The sequence below is a fragment of the Stegostoma tigrinum genome, chromosome 18 (assembly GCF_030684315.1).
Source record: "Stegostoma tigrinum isolate sSteTig4 chromosome 18, sSteTig4.hap1, whole genome shotgun sequence".
NCBI lineage: Eukaryota > Metazoa > Chordata > Chondrichthyes > Orectolobiformes > Stegostomatidae > Stegostoma > Stegostoma tigrinum.
Genome location: NC_081371.1, coordinates 16,034,604 through 16,056,307, shown reverse-complemented (window position 1 = coordinate 16,056,307; position 21,704 = coordinate 16,034,604). Strand labels below are relative to the sequence as shown.

Here is a 21,704-nt window from a genome sequence, read left to right as displayed (position 1 = left end):
GTGGTGAAAATTGTGGGTCATGCTCCCTCTAAACTGCCTGGCTAAGGAGTTCTGGGATGCTCCACACTCACTGATTGCCACCCTGTCATATTTGCTGCCACAGATGGACTTTGGCAGTCTGTGCAACAGGGAGAGGCTGCACACCGCCCTGTCCAACAGGAACAATCTCTCAGCATCCACCTAACCTACCCCCTTCAGGATCTTATATGTTTCATTCACCTTTCATTCTTTCAAGTACCAGAGCATCCAGACCCAATCGACTCAATCAAAGGGCAGCCCTTTCGTCCCAGGAACCAGTTTGGTGAGCTTGCACTGCACAGTTTCCATTACAAGTTCACGTTTCCTTAAACGTGCACACAGCACACCAGATGTGTTTCGCAAGGTCACTTTCAGCAAAGTTTACATTTCCTCTGTGCTGCACTTGGGCACTCAATATAAAGAGGGAAATGTCCCATCACATTATTGTGGACTTGAGTCTTTTGTCAGTCAGTAGAATCATTGAATCCTACAATGTGGAAACAAGTCCTGAAATGGTAAGAAGTTGTCAAGTATGGATACACAAAGGGGCCAAGTGCCCTTGTTAATATGTCACTGAAGGGGAATGTGGAATTACGGAAAGCTGTTAGGAATGCTAACAGAATCTTAGCCTTTAAAACAAGGACTTTTGAGTACATAGGTAGTGAAGTCTTGCTTTTAGTATATGGAAGCTTGGCTAAACCATCACATCCTCCGCTGCTGGGTACATCACTTCCAGGACAGCGAACGTGGTTGTCACCGCTGCTGATGCCACCTCCTACCCTGCTCAGCCCACTGCCAATGCAACTCCACCCACCACCACAATTCCACCCACTGCTGACACCACACGGCCCACCACCGACGCCGACGTCTCTCCGCCCACCGCCTCCACAGCCAGCAGCTCCAGAGGAGACTGTAGCACCCAGCCCTGCTGAGTCTTCACCATCCCCCCAGACCTCCCCCTTACTGAGGACCAACAGTCAGTCCTCAGTAAGGGGCTCACATTTGTCCCCCTCCACCCACACATCAATGAATACCAGTCACGCTTGGACATTGAGCAGTTTTTCTGCCGCCTCCACCTCTGCACTTACTTCTTCAACCAGGAGCCTAACCCTACCTTTACTGGCCCCTTCTCCCACCTCCAACATGCTCCCTCCTCCTGGACACCACTTCAAGACCTCCTACCCCCCTCGACCTCTTCATCTCCAACTGCCAACAAGACATCAATCGCTTCAACCTCTCCACCACTCTCACCCACTCCAACCTCTCCCCCACAGAACGTGCAGCCTTCCACTCCCTCCGCTCCAACCCCAACCTCATGACAAAATCCGCGGAGAAGGGTGGCACAGTGGTAGTATGGCGCACTTACCTCTACATCGCCAAGGCTAGGCGCCAGCTCCCTGACACCTCCTCCTATAGCCCCCTCGATCATGACCCCACCCCTGAGCACCAAACCATCATCTCCCAAACCATCCACAACCTCATCACCTCAGGTGACCTCCCACCCATAGCCTCCAACCTCATTATTCCCCAATCCCGCACCGCCCGCTTCCATCTCCTTCCCAAAATCCACAAACCTGACTGCCCTGGTCGACCTATTGTCTCCACCTGCTCCTGCCCCACTGAACTTATCTCCACCTATCTCGACCCCATTTTCTCCCCCTTGGTCCAGGAACTCCCTGCCTATGTCTGTGATACCACCCACGCCCTCCGCCTCCTCCAGAACTTCCAATTCCCTGGTCCCCAACACCTCATTTTCACCATGGATGTCCAGTCGCTATACACCTGTATTCCTCATGCAGATAGCCTAAAGGCCCTCCATTTCTTCCTGTCCCGCAAGCCCGACCAGTCCCCCTCCACCGACACCCTTATCTGCCTAGCGGAACTCATCCTCACCCTCAACAACTTCTCTTTCCATCCTCCCACTTCCTACAGACAAAGGGGGTGGCCATGGGTACCCGCATGGGCCCCAGCTATGCCTGCCTCTTTGTAGGTTATGTGGAACAATCCCTCTTCCGCACCTACACAGGCCCTAAACCCCACCTCTTCCTCTGTAACATCGATGACTGTATCGGCACCGCCTCTTGCTCCCCAGAGGATCTCAAACAGTTCATCCACTTCACCAACATCTTCCACCCCAACCTTAAGTTCACCTGGACCATCTCTAATACCTCCCTCTCCTTCCTGGATCTCTCTGTCTCCATCTTTGGCAACCACCTAGAAATCAATATCCATTTCAAGCCTACCAACTCCCACAGCTACCTAGAATGCACCTCCTGTCACCCACCTTCCTGCAAAAATGCCATCTCCTATTCCCAATTCCTTCGCCTCCGCTGCATCTACTCCCAGGATGAGGCATTCTGCTCCTGTACATCTTATATATCCTTTCTTTACATGGACCGCAGCATCCCCCCTTCAGTGGTCGAGAATGCCCTCAACCGTATCTCCCGCATTTCCCGCAACTCATCCCTCACACCCTCTCCCCGTAATAACAACCAAAACAGAAACCCCCTCATCCTCACATACCATCCCACCAACCTCCGGATCCAACGCATCATCCCCTTCACCTCCCCCCTCACTCCAATCCCAGGCCCCAAGAAGACTTTCCACATCAATCAGATCTTCACCTGCACAACTGCTCATGTGGTATACTGCATCCGTTGTGGCCTCCTCGACATCAGAGAAACCAAGCAGAGCTTGGGGACCACTTTGCAGAATACCTACACTCGGTTTGCTCTAAACCACTGCACCTCCCCATCGCGAACCATTTCAACTCCCCCTCCCTTTCCTCAGACGACATGTCCATCCTGGGCCTCCTGCAATGCCACAATGATGCTACCCGAAGGTTGCAGGAACAGCACCTCATATTCCGCTTGGGAACCTTGCAGCTCAATGGTATCAATGTGGACTTCACAAGCTTCAAAATCTCCCCTCCCCCTACCACATCCCAAAACCAGCCCAGCTCGTCCCCCCACCTTCCTAACCTGTCCTTCCACCTATCCCCTCCTCCCTCCTCCCTCCTCCCTTCTCCCTTCTCAAGCCCCACCCCCATCTCTGACCTACTAACCTCATCCTGCTCCCTTGACCTGTCTGTCCTCCCTGGACTGACCTACGCCCTCCCTAACTCCCCACCTACACTCACCTTCACTGGCTCCATCCCCGCCTCTTTGATCTGTCTGTCTCCTCTCCACCTATCTTCTCCTTTATTCATCTTCTATCCGCCTCCCCCTCTCTTCCTATTTATTTCAGAATGCCCTTCCCCTCCCCCATTTCTGAAGAAGGGCCTAGGCCCAAAAGGTCAGCTTTCCTGCTCCTAAGATGCTGCTTGGCCTGCTGTGCCCATCCAGCCCTACACCTTGTTATCTCAGATTCTCCAGCATCTGCAGTTCCTGCTATCCCAGAGTACTGTACACAGTTTTGATCTCACCTCAGGACAGCCGTTACTATCAAAAGGGAAAGTTCACTAGATTTGTCCCTGGGTGGTAGAACTGTCCTGTGAGGAGAAACTGTGCCAACTGGGCTTGTATCTTCTCCAGGTTCAAAGAATGAGCAGTGATCTCATTACAACCTGCAAAATATATAAAAAGGGATAGATAGCATTGATGTACCCACTCAGACCCACCCCTTTACCCTAGCCCTGTAACCTTGCATTTCCCATGGTTAATTCACCAAGCCTGCACATCCCTGCATATTATGGGAAATTTAGCATGGCTAATCCATTTAACCTGCACATCCTGGATACTACGGGCAATTTAGCATGGCCATTCCACCTGACCTGCATACTGGAAGGAAACCAGAGCACCTGGGGGAAATTCACACAGAGACGGAGAGAATGAAGAAACTCCATGCAGTCAGCCACCTGAGGCTGGAATCAAACCCAGGTCCCTAATGCTGTGAGGCAACAGGGCTATATATGAAATATACGAAAGGTTTTCTTTTCCAGTAAGAAAAATAATCTGTCCCAAAGAGCAAATTAGAAATATAACAAATTAATTAATACATTTGCAAAGTGAATAATTCATCCCTTTTAAGGCGTTATGGAGTAAAACAGACTTTTTTAATGGTGTATGATTCATGTTAAATGTGGTGTTCTCAGACTAATTGAAAAATCAGAGATACCAAAGATAGCAAATTTCATTTCCATCATATTCGCATGTGCCTTGAGAACGAAGCACGAATTTATATTATGATCACCCAAAGACGTTCAACACACGTTTATTTGACAATGGACTACAATCCTGTAATGATAAACAGTAGACATATGTTAAAATCCACTATTGAAAAAGTCGTGAATTTAATGATTATAACCCACATTCAAATATCAGATTGCACTGAGAGGTGAGGGATTAAAATTTACTCAGCCCAAAATGATTTAAAATTTAGGACGGCTAATGTAAATTCTGTAATGTAGGCAGCTGTTAAACAATGTGTCAGTGCTGCCGGATATGGATAATAATCACATACAAACAATGCCACATACTTTTTCTTCTCTGCATGAGTACAGAAGTAGCAAATTGTCTTAAAAATAGATAAATTATGCATCAAAATAATAGAGTATGGGCCTACTGAGGATTTGACTCAGGCCTTGGAGAAGGTTAATGTTATCACATTTATAGGTACATTAACCATGCTGTAATACTTACAACTTAAGGTCACCACTGGCCAGATAGTTACCTGTTATCTGCAATGAACAGAACAGCTCTGGGTAAATGCAATAATATTTCAGAGATAACTAGACTTCCTGTGTATGTAGTTACCTTCACATGGTCTTAAATACTGATTCCTTCCAGTGGAATGATCACCTGCTTTGTTGGAGAAAGTGGTGAGATACATTGCTTTGACTGAAGCTGGTCAATAAATGGCAATGTATTTGTATGTGCCGTGAATTTGTGAAGTCTCACCTGGAGTGACCACCACCAGCCATCTCTCCCTAATGAGAGAGCAGCCCTGCGGTCTGATAAGACGATGGCAACTTTGCCTTCCCTTTATGTTTTGTTTTATAAAAGCTCTACCAGTCCAAAAAATTTGGGCTGCACAGACTCAGAGCTAGATCGCAAGGTGCTGTGGAACAATGAACAGAAGCATTTCAGAAGGGGGAGAGAGACAGAGACAACAGCATTGCCTATCAAAGTAACTCTCAGTATTTTAAGAATAGACCGAGATTATGATGATGTCATAGCAACGAGCTTAAATACAACAGTCAAATAATTATGTAAGTCTAAGAAAAAGCAAAGAACTGTGGATGCTGGAGATCTGAAGCTGCAAAAATAGAAATCACTGGAGAAACTCAGCAGGTCTGTCAGCATCTGTGACAAGAAAGCAGAGCTAATGCTTCGAGTCCAGCAGGGCTTCTCATATATAAATCTATTACATGAGCACAGTCATAGTCAATATCCTGGACACATCAGACTAAGTCTTTATCTGTTGTTTCATCTTCTAATGTTACATTATAACCCTTCTTTTTATATCTGTCTAACTGTTTTGTTTTGCATACATTCCATGACCTTTATACATTGTACATTAGCTCATTACCAACCTTTATCGAACTGTTCCAGGGCCCAGCAGAAGCTGCTGGAGTTTAAATTAAGCCACTTACAGAGTCCATTCTATTATGGCTAGAATGCAGAAAAACCAGTTTCTATTTGTGCATAAACTGTGAGAAACTTCAATATTAGTTGTAGTCATTTTCTGTTTAACACTAAAATCAGACTGTTCATGGCCAATGCGAAAACTGCCACAATGAATTAAGAACCTTTCAAATTCAGAGGCGTAATACCAATGAATCCTCATTTGCTTTCAATTCCATTTTGGCATGAAGCAGTTGTTATAAAGAAAGAAAATGGGTGGCAAGTTCTAAGCTATCTAGAACCTATTGTGTTGAAGTAAAGGTTGCCAGTTAGGCCTGAAGTCTCTGGGGATTGAAAGTCAATCTCCAGGCCACTCTCGGTGTGAACCTGGAGAGAAATCACAGGGATATTCAAGAATATTGATTTTATTTGTCACTTTCTTTGAACATTTCGCAATATCAGGTGCAAAGGATATTGAACATTGAAATAAAAGGCTGTTTGGCTGATAGTCAAGCATGATATAGGTGGGGAATGAGTCTTTTTGCTTTGCAATCGGTATAGGAAGGTTGTGCATCACAGAGATGGATGAGTTAGGCAGCTAATGGGGTGGGGGGTCATGTGACAAATCTCCAGGAATACAAGTGGCAATCCTAAGAGGCAAACATATTGTGGGTATCTTTTCTAAAGCCCCTACATTAACACCAAGAGAATGAGTTTTAACACAATCAAAGGGAATCAATGGATTTGTTGGATACATGGAGTTTAAGATGGAATAGCAGTTTTGATCTTATCAAAGACCAGCGCAGCTGAACGGATCTTTTGACCCTCTATTGATTTCTGGTGCCTTCATATTTGTAATAAAAGCATGCGATTGATTGTAAAGCAGTTTTTGATATCTTGTGGTTGTAAATGGTTCTACAGATATGCAAGCCTTTTTCTCATCATGAGAAAAGGTTAAGGTATTAAAAAATTCCCCTTCAAAGATTCCAAGATTAAATTTTGCAATAGCAACTGCATGGGATACCTTCCTTACCTTCTTTTGTGTAAAATAATTGGGAGCAGCAAAATTTAGTTTTTAAATGAGAGGGATTGATAAAAAGCATTCTAGTAATATCCCTCCTCAAAAGTTTTCTTCAGTGGGGTGGCGTGATCTTAACGGGAAAACATTCAAGGATTTGGAGAGCAAACTGCCTCCTGAATAGTTTAGTGTTGTGAAAACCTGCAGTGCAAAGATTAGAATCATATTATTCCATATGTGAACATTTGGGGATGTTAACCTGACATGCAATGGTCAGTTGCCTCTTGAGATATATAAGGACCATCATAACTCACTATTGTCAAAAGAAGCAGTTCCCATCAAATTCACTCACGGACCAATTTCACAACAATGTATAGTGAGAATTGACCTCCATTGCAAAGCTCAACCATGAGGGATAATTTGAAAACATTGAAGCTTGACTCAGTGGTAGCACTGAACATCCTAAAGACTATTCCAAGGGAAGCATGAAATTCTCCCTGTATCCCACGATCCTGATTACCTCATCCAACCCAATCAAAAAGAAACAATTGAACAGAATGTTTACCTCCTTTGCTGTTTGTTGCTGCGTGAAACAGTCTGTGTCATTTGCCTTTGTAAAACATGTGATTGAACTTCAAAGATAAAACGTTATTTGTGAAGTGCCTTGCGACGACCTGAAACAAATGGGTACTCTATGGAATTGCATCACAGAGTTCATGACATTAAACCACATAGTGGTGAGATCTGGAACTGAATTCAACAAATCTGAAAAAGAAGTACTAAAATATAACTCTGAATGCAACTGTTAAAATATATTTATTTTAAAGTATAAGAGAAAAATGTCGCATTCTGTTTACAAGTATATGTTATGATAGGCCCTTGAGAGTAGAGTCAGGGGAACCGTTGCCCTCGGTTGGCTCCATGGGTGACCTTGCATGCCAGGCTCAGGTTCACCAGCTGAGGGTGACAGTCTCTCTCACTCTGGGTGCTGCCAATGCTGCAGGATTCCTGTGGTGGATCGTGCCTCATGCCTGATGGTTTGAGTGATGGCTTCAGTGTTGGCTGGCGACTTGGTGGAACAGGTCTACCCCTCCTTGCTATGGCGGCAATGCGGCGGCTTCAGTGTCGGCTTTGGCAGTGGCAGCATGGTGGGTCTGGTCTGCAAATCCTTGCTTTGGCAGCTTCAGTGGTGCCTTCCTACAGTCGCTCCAGAAACCCAAGAGCCTGGGAGGGAACGAGAGATTAACTTTACCCTAACTTTGCCTCAATTATTTCTTTTTATGATTTCTGTACTTAAAACGTATAAATTGTGGCAGCTTATACGCATCTCACTGTATTTGCATAATTGCAAGTGATAATAAATCGTTACTCTATTCTATTCACTCTCCAGAAATTCTAGCAGACTCGTGAAACATAATATTCCTTTCATTACAACTTGGCAACTTTGAGTGGAACTTTGAGGAGCCAAAATGGAGGATAGCCTGAATCACATAGGCATGTTAGGGGTCTAACCCTCATTGCCAGGAAACGTGTGCTGTGTTTACTGAATGGTATGAAGGGGCTGACACAAGAAACCTGTCCGTTAGCTTTTGGGAAAACAATTAGGCTCAATAGTGAGCCACTTCAAACTAATTATCCCTGGACCTACCATCATTAAATGGTGGTTCAGGGATTAAACAATATTTGCATTGGTCTGCTGTGCCTCCAGAAAGCCTTCCAGCAAACAAGAACAGAAATTGCTGGAAAACCTCAGTAGGACTGGCAGCGATCGTGTGGAGGGATCAGTTAGCTCATTTGGCTGGTGTGTGATGCACAGAGATGCCAAAAATGTGGGCTACATTCCCCCAACCAGCTGAAGTTATCCTGAGGGACTTTCCTTCTCAACCCCTCCTTTCACTTGAGTCACAGTGACCCTTAGGTTAAACTGCAACCTGCCATCTCTCTCTAATGATACATTAGCTCTCTGGTCAGGGAGGACCATAACAGTCCTGAGGAAGGGTACCTGGACCCAAAATGTTATCTCTGATTTTTCTCTCCACAGATGATGCCAGACCTGCTGAGCTTTTCCAGCAGTTTCTGTTTTTGCTTCTGATTTACAGCAGCTACAGTTCTTTCGGTTCTTATTTCACCTTCTAGCAAAACTTGTTGGGTTTGTTCAGAGCCTACTGGGGTTCTGCTGCTCACAATAACTCAGTGTGTGAATGAGGGAGCTGGCGTTGGGAAGAAAATGGGGGAGTTCCCATTGATGGAAACCACCCTGCCCTTGCACTAACACCCTTTTGCCCTCGTGTTAACAATTCCCTATCCCAACCACTGGTGATGGCCCCAACATTTTATCGGCAGAAGCCAATGTTTCAGATGGTGGTTCCAACAATGGAGTGGTGTTGACTTCCTATTGGCTGGAAGCACTCAGGAATGGGATTGTTGCTGTGCTGGGGTCTTGACTGAGTCGGAGACCTGTCTCTGGCTGGATGACCCAGAAAAGAAATCCAGTAAAACTGGTAAATGAGACTTACTGGTCTGAGTTGTATCCATCAAAATGAAGGAAAGATGTTTCTTACTTTTTTGTTTTCACCAGGGAAGTGTCTGCTTACCTTATAATTGAACCAAGCCTGCTGAAGAGATGTCCTACTGGATTCCTACCAGTTCTCCAAACAGTGGGCAGATGCCTCATCATCACAGCTAAATTCTGTACTCCGTCTGATCACAGTGAGAATTTTGCTTTTCTGGGGGCCATGTCCTTAATAATAGCATATTCCTTTAACTGATGTTGGTCTCAATGGCTATCTATGGTTCCTCCTTTCTTTACTGTGTGCTTATCTTCAATACCTTTCAATTCGTCTGAACCATTCTAAACTTTAGGGAATGCTGGAAGATTGAAACTTCACCGTACAGGGAGTTTTAAAATGTATCTTTCATATTTGAAAACCTTCTTTGACTCCATTGGCATAAAATTACAATTGCAATGAATAAGAAAAGCTGGCATTACTATTGCTCCTAAATATGAGCCAATTCTGCTTCAAACCAAATGCATCAGAAACAGAAACCCTTTTGAAGGGATTAAGGTACTTATTCCTCTAACATTTGGTACACTTAATTCAAAGTGGAGGAGTCTTAAAGGAGGACTTAGTTTAACAATAATGTATAGAATTGTACAGTTAGCACCTTTTTGATAATTATTCTGTTCATAAATTTGACACAGGGTGGCACTGCATCAAATAGGGGCTCTATGTTGCAAGGTATTAAGGATCCTGTTAATCACTTCAAAAATGTTTATTTTTTATTCATGCACTTTTGCCTCCGCTCCTCTCTCTTTTCATTGCCAAGCCTATTCATTCTTCACTGGTGTCTGATTCCATTCCTCCAACCCATAAGTGGCTATCCATCCCATATGAAACAGAACAGTGTCTGTCAGCAGTGTATATGATGCAGGATGTGATAGTCTATCCGAGTTCATCCTCACCCTCATCCAATGTCCATACACTCAATTCAGAATATCAGAAAATCCTTGTAAAAATTTAAGACAACTTAGACATGAGACAAAAAGCATTGCCCCATTTGCCAGTGAAGTGTGCATGCTCTTGGAATGCTGTTGTTAAACTTGAAAAAGTGCAGAAAAGATTTTGAAGGATGTTTCGAGGGTAGGAGGGCTTGAGCTGTATGGAGAGGCTGAATTGGTTGGGGCTATTTTCCCTGGGAATGTAGGAGGCTGAGGTGTGATCTTCTCAAGGTTTACAAAATCATGAGGGGCATGGATACGATGAATAGCCAAGGTCTTCTTCCTAGGTATGGGAGTCCAAAACTGGAGGACATAGGGTTAAGATGAGAGGGGAAAGGTTTAAAAAGGGACCTAAGGGACTACTTTTTCACACAGAGGGTGGTGTGTTTAGGGAAGGAGCTGTCAGAGGAAGTGGTGGAGGCTGGTACAGTTATAGCATTTAAAAGGCACCTGAATAGGTACATGATTGGGAAGGATTAGAAGTAAATGCGCCAAATTCAGGCAAATAGGACTAGATTTATTGAGGATATCCAGTCGGCCTGGATGTGTTGGACCGAAGGATCTGTTTCTGTGCTGTACATCTCTATGACTCTGTAACTCTTTAGCTGCTTTGTTTGACTTCTCTCTATAATCCTCGATCAATCCCTTCTCTAATAACAAGCTAGCTCTTGCAACGAGTTTTATTGGCTGCATATAGTGGATATGATCTATACATTTTTTAAAAAACACAGTCAATAGCAGAAAACCTGGTTGATATGCCTTTCCCCAACCTGGCGTACACTAAAGTCAGAATAATGCTTTTTGTTCACACCTCATTCACTGTCTGGGCATCGTGGACATCATGGACCTGGATCAACTCTGGAATTAATTGTCTTGAGGTGTGCATGATTCAGTTGCCCACTAATGCATGGTGGATTAGCATGGCATATTGACTCCCAGCATGTCACAGGATTGGGCCTGTTCTCTCTAACCCCACTCCTAGCCCAATCAGCACCTTTTCCATTTGATCAGATTACTTAGGCGTGTCAATGTCGCTCCAGCACCAATGACAGTGGGTGCAGTATCAATGCAACATTTTAGGAAGTGGTCATAATCCTAGCCATTGATGCTGGGAGGAGTAAATCCTGTTTCCCCATCTCCCCTCACTGACTTACATTGGGTTCTGGTCAAACAACATCCTGATCTCAAAATTATCACCTTTGTTTACAAATCCCTTCAATGCTCATCCCGCCCTTATCTCTCTGATCTCCTCCAGTTCCACATCCCTCAGGTATCATAGAATCCCATAATATGGTAGTGGACCATTCACTCCATCAAGTCTGCACCAATCCTCCAAAGACCATCCCACCTAGACCCACTCACCATTTCCTATGGCTAATCCACCTAGCCTGTAAACATAATGGGCAATTTAGCATGGCCAATTTACTTAACCTGCACATTTTTGGACTCTGGGAGCAAACCAGAGCACCTGGAGGAAGAATGTGCAAGCTCTACACAGACAGATACTCAAGGTTGGAATTAAGCCAAGTCCCTGGTGCAGCAGTGAGGCTGTAGTGCTTACCATTGAGCTACTGTCCCATCCCAAAATATTAATGCCTTTCTAATGTTGTCCTTTTGAGCACCCCCAATTTTAATTGCTTTAATTGTTGGTTATTCACTTGCTTAGGCCAAAACACTCCCTACACCCATCTGTCTCATTACCTCGCTTTCCTCACAATTAAAACCTACTTCTGTGACCTACTTTTGGTCACTTGACCTAATATGTATGTGGGTCAGTGTCATACTTCATAATGATTCTGCAAATCAATTTCATTACTTTGGAGAGGCTAAATAACTATATGATGTTAACAGTGGGGAGAAGCGAGAGAGAGAATTGTTTTGGCCAATCAGCACTGGATTCTGACGGAAATAAGAATGAATGGATAGGGAGAAGATGGATGATATTGGGAGGGCAATGAGTGCCAGTGGAAAACATACAGATTGAGCTGATCTCAGAGAACATAAAAATGTTCTGAAATTTAGGGACAAAGGAAAATCTTTGGTTGCAACATTTTTTCTGTCTTCTGAGAGAACAACATTATTCTCACAATAATCTTTAATCCTTTCCTTCTCCATTTTTCTGCTGAAAACATTTATATGATTGTGTATATGTGCAGTGAATAATAGTTTGCCTGACCAGTCACCTTGACACAATTTAATTACCTTTTCATCCTTGTCAATTCTGGATAATGCTTGAGGCCTTAGTTTGGAGAATTATCTAGTGGATAACTAAGGTCTCAGAGCCTCAATTCACAAATTTCAGTATCCCTGTTTCCTATCCCCACTGATGCCTGCTATTTTTAAATTTCCTAAACCATGAACAATTAGATTCAGTGGAGATTCACAGCAGAAAACAAAATGAATGGGGGTCATTTATTTTGGAAATGAGGAGGTATATTTTTACCTTCACTGTTGGGTGGAACTTGACATACAGTAACCCTTCAGAAAAACCCACTTCATTTCTGGGCAATCTCCTCTGACAAGTTGGTGTCCCGCTGTGCCATATCAATGCCCAGTCTAGCCGGGGAAAAGGTCTACTGCGAGAGGTTTGGTATTCAGGGCAGGTCGCACCAAATAGTACCGGCCACAGACAGTGAAGTGACATTAACAAGAGTATTATATCAACCCAGTCAGAAGCCAATAATGACAGATTGATGGTGGAAGTGCATTAGAGCATTGCGCAGGAACAGGATTATGTGGCTCCTTGGAGCATGAAGACTCCCATCACATCTCTCAACGATCATTAGACAACACTGCCATATGTTCGGCACTGCAATTATCAACCATCTGTGTGTTCTGTTCACATTTTATTTTCAGCAGGCGACCTATGTACATGAGCATCCTGCTAGTAACCACATATTAATGATTTCAGCCTTTTCAAGTACATCATTTGGATTCAAAGCCAGTTCAACATTACTTCTGATTCTGGAATAAGTAAACTACTAAAGTGGTAATAAATACAAGCTGTTACCTTACATCTACAGGACAATGAGGAAAGCTGGGTGTCATGGAACTGCTGAATCATCCTTTCATAGATTCACCATAGGCATCATTGTCCAAATGGCTTCAACTGAGCAGAATGCTTCAGTGTCAAGAAAAAGGTGACGTGTTGTTCTGTCAAGATCATTTTTTATCTCAATGACTTCTGGACATAGGAAAAATGGTAATAGTTAGACTGCTTCATCATTGATGTCAAATGATATGGAGTTGGGACGCGGAATGAAGACGTTTTGAGTAAAGTTCTGCTGAACCAGGCTTGTGAACCAAGTGTAAATATTTATGAAAGATCATTAGTTTACAGTCCTCATCCATCAAAAACACCCAGAACCTGTTGAAACATGTTATATCAATAACCACTATGTGGTATAGCATTTAAATAAAGATTAGAAAATCAGATAATGAGAAATCTGAACTGCTCGCCATTAGTTTGAAATAGAACTGTATATCAGGAAGGAAACAAATTATATTTTCAGAGCCTGTTTTGAAACATTCATACTTCTTAAAAGGTAGTCACTGTTGCTGTGATAGTAAATATTGTAGCCATTTTGCAAATAGCTCAGTCCTGCAGATGAATGGAAAGTTAATTCATATTAAGTTGAAGGTGATAATGCTGGCTTGTGAATAATACAAAGCAACCTTTAATCTGCATCTCAAGTAGCAGGTGCCACTTTAACAAAATATTTTTTCCTATGGATGCTGCATTCGACAGTTTGACTTTCCACTGATACCGCACAGATGATGAGCCTAAATGAATGCTGGCAGATACATTAGTCACTGGTCACATGAACAAATATAAGTGAAGAATTGCTGATTTTGCTCAGTCTGTCCTTCCAGTTCAGGAGAGGTCCATTTTGCACTGACCTCAGAAACTTTTAGAAAGTAGTAGAGGCACTTTCTGGAAAGCTGATAAACAGGGAAAAGATCTGTTGACTTTCTTAAATACTGAAAGCAAGTTGGTTCAAAGTCGGTCTCAGCTCCCTTCCTGAGAGTAGATTTCCTGTTTAAAGATTGATTAAGGTGGTTAGATCATCTCAGTCATATGAGTCCACATCCACAACAATCATACTGTAGAAGTTGTATATACTTAAAACTCATATTGCTCATTCATTTGTGCTCAAAAACCAAATACAGAATTTTCTCCTTGAGGACTAAATGGGATCATGGTAGTTCACTGTTTATGAAAGGTTCACAGGGCAATATGAAGATTGTACCAATGACGGGTTAGAAGATGAGCTTATCACTCAATTCAGAATGGAAGGTGTGCCCTTCACACTGCAGGCATGGCCCTCTTTTTTCAAAAATCATTAGGGGACACTCCAGCTCAGAAGGAGACAAAGTTTGTTAATCAGCTGAGACAGAGGGGGCTGCCTGTATTTTGACGCACTGCATTTGCACATTTTAAAGCTTTAAGTTAAAAATTGATCTCAACGTTTGGGCAAACATTGTGGAAGGGACACCCACCTCAGGGATGCCCATGGCTACGTAGAAGGGAGAGTGTCAGTGCCTGCATGGAGCATGGGAAATATCCCACACCCTCGACCTGAACACAGTCTGTCAATGGGATGTCACCTGGAGGATGTTGACCAAGTACCCAATGCTTTAGGGTGCTGTTTGGAAATTAACAGGCAGCCTCTAATATTTGGCTTTCATTGGCTACAGTTGTTTTTCCGCTGTTTTTTGGCAGGTAGCTCTTCCACCCCCTCATTCATTCTTTGGAAAAATGGCCCTTGGATGGGATCATACTAGCAAGTTGGTGTGAATTTCTGCATCTATCCACCTCCCAGCCCTTGAAGTTGCACCAGTATGCATTGTGACTGACAAATACATGCCAGAGTCCTAAGCTATGATGAAAAATAAAGACTGCAAAATTTTGCCCTGGATGGTCATCGATGATGCAAATAAATAAGTGCACATAGAATATGCTTTTCCAAATTGCTCATGTAGCTAAGGCTTTGTCTACTAAAATTAGAGAATTTTCTAGATGGGAAACCGACAATAATTGGAAATGAACATACTAGTCCTCCAGTTGGAAGCATAAAAGATGAGTTGATTGAATGTATTTTCTTTGTCAGTTTTACTTCTTCTAGGGTGGCTAAGCCAGTTTCACCGCAGCCATATCTGCATTAGCTACTGGATAATGCTGTTTTAGAACAAGTGCTCAAACTCTAGAGTGGGGCCTCGACCCTTTTGTCCAGTACAAGCAAGCTACTCTTGAGCCAAGGATAACGGGAACTGCAGATGCTGGAGACTCCAAGATAACAAAGTGTGGAGCTGGTTGAACACAGCAGGCCAAGGAGCATCTCAGGAGCACAAAAGCTGACGTTTCGGGCCTTGACCCTTCATCAGAGCTCTCTAGGCCTGAAACTCCACACTTTATACACTTGAGCCAAGTCAGTTACTGAAAGACAGAAAATGCCTTACAAAAGTCGAGTGAAACAATTCTAATATGATACCGGATACTTAGGTTGTTTGCAGATCAGTTTGATACATTGAGCGTAAAGCCTTAGTGAAACTACTAATTAAGTTTAAAACTTGCTTGGAAGTGTAACATGGGATTTGAACACATATCCAGTCAAACAATTATGAAGTAGGGATTCTCTGTTCCACTGTCATTAGTTCATTAAAAAAATTGAGGAAAAATTAATGTTGAACATGGAAGATACAGGGCTAAATTTACATTTTTTTGGGCAAATAAATAAAATCCATTGCAAGGCCTAATGACTTTTCTGGCCTTATCATAGCAAATTCAACTCATTAGGCATCTACCCTACTCCAATGACATCCTTCACATTTGATTAGCATTACATTTCCTTCACAATGTCCTTGCCTTCTCCTTGGAAGAATTCTCCCAACCCCAGCACCTGAGCATCCAACACATTGGCTCATTGCCTGCGCCAATTATGCAGAGTACAGTGTGCCAATTCTCATGTTCAGTTTGCAAGTGCCAATGACATAGTGCAAGTTGCCTGGAAGAAAGTGGGACTAGAGTATTGAGTTGGATGACCAGCCATGATCGTATTGAATAGCAGGACAGACTTAAATGGCTACACATACTTTCTACGTTTTCCTTTATACAGTCATAGAGTCATACAGCATGGAAACAGGCCCTTTGATCCAACCAGTCCATGCTGAACATAATCCCAAACCTAAATTAGACCCACCTGCCTGCTCTTGTCCCATATCACTCCAAATCTTTCCTATTCATGTATCTATCCAAGTGCCTTCTAAACATTGTAATTGTGTCCACATCCATTACTTCCTTAAGAAGTGCATTCCACAGGTGAATCACCCTCTGTACTAAATAAAAATGCCTTTCATGTCTTTTTAAAATCACTCTCCTCTCACCTTAAAAATGTGGCCCCTAGTCTTGAAGTTTCCCATCCTGAGGAAAAGACAACTACCATTAATTCTATCTATACTTCTCATTCCTTTATAAACTAGGTTGCGGCTCAACCTCCTATGCTCCAGTGAAGAAAATCTCAGCACATCCAGCCTTTCTTTATATCTCACCCTTCCACACCCAGCAACATGCTGGTAAATTTCTTCTGAACACTCTCCAGGTTCATAATACCCTTCCTATAACTTGGTAACCAGATCTGGACACAGTATTCCAGATGAGGCCTCATCAATGTTCTGTACAACCTCAACGTGACTTCCCAATGCCTATATTCAAAGGATGGAGTAATAAAGACAAGCATGCCAAATGCCTTTTTAAACACCTTGTCTATATGTGATGCAAACTTCAAAGAATTATGTACCTGCACTCCTAAATGCCTCTGTTCTACAACAGTATTTTAATGTGCTAATGTCTGGCAAGTGTGGACCCCATGCTATTGCCCATCAAATGACACTGATCTTGTTCACTTTGGGCTTTGTCCCAACCTGTGTCTAGTGACACCTAGAGAATGGAAAGTGATAACAGGGAACACAGCTCAACGCTGGGTTCCACCTGGTCACCAGATACTTTCTGAAAAGTTTCCATGTTCCCTTTTACCTTGCACTGTTGTGCCAACCCATTTCTACTCATTCTCCACCCTCTGATGTGAGGGCCCTCACTTTGAACTTTGCTTAACTAACTTCCCAGCATTCCACCATAGTGATGTGCTTTTGGCTCCCCAGTGAGCCCCGATTGAAGCCATAGATGTGGTCACTACCAGTATTCCCTTCCTGTGGCCTACTTTCCCCTCTGATGCTATCCCACATCCACTCCCATATACCTTGAGTTTCTCCTCATCACCATCCTTGCCCCATCTTTGCAAATGACCCTGTTTCTCCCAGCCCCTCTGGCAGTGATCCTCCTGTTGCCCTTACAGGCCTCTGTTAAAAATTCCTGAACAAGTGACAGATGAATAGCCAAGACGTCATTCATCCCAGACTTCTAAGTATCTCCAAAACATGACTGACCAGGCCCCTGACTTCTGTCTTTGCAGCTCCTTGTCTGCTGGTACTGGTCCTACTGGACTGACAGTCATCTGTTCTCTAGACTGTGCATGGACAGATGTCTAGACTGCGAGTGGTCAAGGTGACAGCTGATCATTGCCAAGTCTTGGGACTATGAGTGGACTATGTCTATGACTGACTGTACTGAGACCCCCTGACAACAGTACTTCTTCTTGACTGCACTGAGGACTAGTCCCAATCCATTTTCTAACATGGCCATTTGGTTGAATAAATGCACAGTGTGCTTGCCGCATGGGAACCTTGCAACTGTTGCAGTTGTTGGACTGACTTTCCGATATGCCATACATCAAGATGTGACACCTCCACACGCCCCACCTCACACCCACAAACACCTCCAGTCAGCTCCCTTCTGACAAGCAGCCTGTCTGCGCATCACCTCAATGTGAATGTACTGATTGTCTCAATGGCTGCAGCACCAATGCACTTACAGGCATAGTTTGAACAAGCCTCCAGGTAGATGCCAAGTGAACACAATTAAAACAATTGAACAATCCTGAAGTGCAGACTGGTCCAATCCTTCAGCTGGTATGTATCTAAGCATTGAAAATGACCATGCTGTAGTCATTCAATACTGGTTGTTAGTGCACCCTGCATCACAAATCTGTGCTTTTCACGCGTCTTGTCAGTATAGGGGAGAGGTGACATGATGATCAAAAGGGCTTGGCAAATACTGAATGTGGTTTATGCCTGTGGTCTGTGCTCTGAGGTGCAGTGTGGTTGTAAGCAAGTGGTAGTCTTTCGGAGAACGCGGCAAGCTGAAATTGCCTGATACCCGCTCTGTTTTCTGTAGTGGGTTTTCTCAAGGTCTTGCATGTTCACAGTTCATTTGGAAGATACAAAACTGAATATTAGTGAGGTGTGTTGGACTGCGAACAAGCAACAATCCCCTTAATCAGCAACTCATCGTTGCCTCGCGATAAACTCATCTTGCTGACGCAATTTATAAAGGGTTAAAGGAAATGACTGATGACCTAAATTCATACTTTGCTGCTCTTGGCACTAATTAACCCAATATGATTCAACTGGAATGGGATGTGTGAGCTCGTCATGGTGTAAAAGATGTGGCTAGATTCTCCTGATGCCAAGAATGATCTCACCAGAAATCTTGCCCTGTTCTGTCACAAGTCTCACCAAAGCTCATGTCATTCAGGCCATAAGATTCTGCCACACTATTTACATGGAAGCAAGCTTGTGGTTTATATGTGCTCGAGGAAATCTCATCCTCCTCATTAAGCCTTCTTCCCCTAAAGATACCCTTAGTTTCAGGGAGGGCGTATTCGAGTATTCCAACTGCCTTGCTCAGTACACTCTTCACATTGGCTACCTGCTGCTGGAGAATCCTTTGCAGAAACCTCCTGGAATTTATTTTAATGAAGCAATAAGTCAATACCTTGTTTGACCGTTTAACTCTGTGTAAATGAGAATTTTGACTATGATGGCAAAAAAACATGAATTAAGAATTCCACCTGGGTCCTGCAGGCAGTGATGTTATAAATATCTATGAAAATTTCCCTTAGCTTCAGCACTCTTGAAAATAAATTCCCATTTCAATTGTACACAGTGGCTCAATTAACACTACATAAAAACTGTAAAAAAAAACTACAGTGCATCATTAAATGCATTAAGTCCTGTGTTTGATTTATGGATGGATGATGGAGAAAATGCTAGAAATAACCTTGATTGTATGATTAATGACTGACTCATGGCATAATAATTAATAACTCAGGTTGGTTCATCCATGGGATTTTGCTTGGTGCTAATGATACATGGAATCAACATATTGCACTTAGTTTCAGAACTGATATCTCTTTGCCACAGTATTATTTTCTGTTTAGTTTAGGTATGTATTGCTTTGAATATTTGCTTTCTTTCACTTTGCACTGAAGTACAAGTCCTGATTACAATGCTCTGTACATTGGGAAATGAATGGTTAAGTGGTTACAATAATGTACTTAACATCATGTTCTCTACGTTCTACAGCTCTTCATCCAGAGGTGGGCACTGTGGGGTCTGAAGAGCATGAATCCCCCCTCCAACTCAATCTTAACTTAGTCCTTTCCATCTCTTCCTAACTTTCCTTCACTTCTGTTATTGCTGCACTGCCCCTGGTGGCCAGTGCTTTTAAATTATTCTGAAGAAGGGTCACTGGACTTGCAACATTAATTCCATTTTCTGTCCATAGATGCTATCAGACCTGCCGAGTTTCTCCAGCGATTTCTGTTTTTTTTCTAAGGTGTCCAGCATCCACTATTCTTTGTTTTATTTCTTCAAAATTGTTCTTCATTTTAACTTGTTAACTGGGTGATTTGGTGGTGGTGTTGGGGTAGAAGCTCTTATTTCAAACAAAAGTTGTATTCTTCACACAACCTTGCCCACAACATAGTACAACTTTCAGAGTTGGCCAAGCCACCCACAGTAAGCAGAAAAGGGTCTCTTGACTATATTAAAATTCTGCCTCCTGTGATGTAATTGGTACCACAACATTGCTGTGTAAAGTCAAGACACCTCTCAGTAGAAGCTGAAAGGTTTAGTGTTTCAGAGATTTTAACACAATGTTGAAAAGTATACTCAATTGCACGTAAACGAGTCACTTGAGCGTTGTGTTCTTTGGATTTCCAAGTGAATTTCCAGCTCTCAGATTGCTCCTGTCTCAATCCCAACAAGCATTATTTTTGATAAAGGGAGTTCTATCATTGCTAGTTTTAATTGAATGGAGAAGGAAATGCACCAGGCAGCAGTCTCAGTATTCCCAGTACCATAGATTATTGTACTTGTTCAAAAAGATAGTCAGCAAAGGATCTACTCAAAGGAGACATCACACCATGAGATCATATTGGGGCCCAAATGACAAAAGCAGAGCTCCATTTAAATTTATTCATGAGGCACTTTTTTTTTCAGTGCGGTAACCCAACTCAGCTCCACCGTAGAAATGGACATTGGTTAATTTCTGGGAAGAGTGGGCCAGTAAAATTTTCACCATCTTAAATGCACACACATCCCATTCCAGTTGTATCATATTGGGTTAAATCAGTGCCAAGAGTAGCAAAGTGTGAATTTAGTTCATCAGCCATTTCCTTTATCCCTTTATAAATTCCATCAGGGACCAATTTTAGTTTTCACCAGTACTTTTCTTCTCACACACCAACAGAAATTTTTACAATTAGTTCTTATGTTCCCTGCAAGCTATCTGTCCTATTTCCCCTTCTTAATCAATCCTTTGCTGATTTCTAAACTGCTCCCAATCCTCAAGTCTATTGTTTCTTTTCTTGCCAATTAATATGCCTCTTTTTGCATCTAATGCTATCTCTAACTTCCCTTATAAGCCATGCTTTGACCACTGTTCTCTTCGCATTCTTGCACCGGATAGGAATGAATAATTGCTCCCAATTATTTATTTTGTATAACCTCATCTCTCAGAAACATAAAACCATAAAATATAGGAGCAGAAGGAGGACATTCGACCCATCGAGACTGCCCTGCCACTTAATGAGGACTTGGCCAATGTGATCATATCTCACTTTCCAGGCGAATCTGCATTACATTTGATTTCCTTCATAATTAGAAATTGGCCCATCTCAGCCTTTAATATACTTATTCACCCGACGTCGACAGCCTTCTGTGGTAAAGAATTCCACAGATTCACTCTGAACTGAGAGACAAAGAAACTGCCTCCTCAAATGGGCAACCCTTGCTCTGAGATCACGCCTTCTGGTGCAAAACTCTCCCATTAGGAGAAACAACCCCCCAGAACTTCAACTGTAATTGGGCTGTTTGTTATGATGGCAGCCATTTGCACTCCTCAAATTTCTACAAATGTAAATGAACTCTCTTCCTAAAAGCATCATGAGTGTCCCTGCGCGAGATGGACTGCAGCCTCTTGGCGAAGACAGTTGCCATTATAATTATGGATAGTTGACAAATGCTGACACTGTCACTCGCATCCCATGAAATAATAAAAAGAAAGATGAATGACCAATGAAACTGTTCAGATAATGTTGGTGGAATCTTGATTGAGACAACATTCTGCAAAATAATTTATTAGAAAATAATTACATGCTGAAATGTAGCTTGAAATGTAGCAAAAAAACCTTAAACTCACAGCCCT

The 21,704-nt window shown here is 42.8% G+C and overlaps 1 protein-coding gene and 1 long non-coding RNA gene across 2 annotated transcripts in view; one reads left to right on the top strand and one right to left on the bottom strand.

Annotated features, from left to right (window-relative positions):
* The window catches only part of LOC125461075 (uncharacterized), a 253,347-nt gene that overhangs the window by 224,739 nt on the left and 6,904 nt on the right, over positions 1-21,704 (top strand). The window lies entirely within an intron of this gene.
* Positions 7,500-21,704, bottom strand: part of LOC125461076 (uncharacterized) — a 121,988-nt gene continuing 107,783 nt past the window's right edge. Inside the window, exon 3 of the long non-coding RNA XR_007249383.2 lies at positions 7,500-7,824. This is a non-coding gene — a long non-coding RNA (uncharacterized LOC125461076). The remainder of the gene's footprint in view (positions 7,825-21,704) is intronic.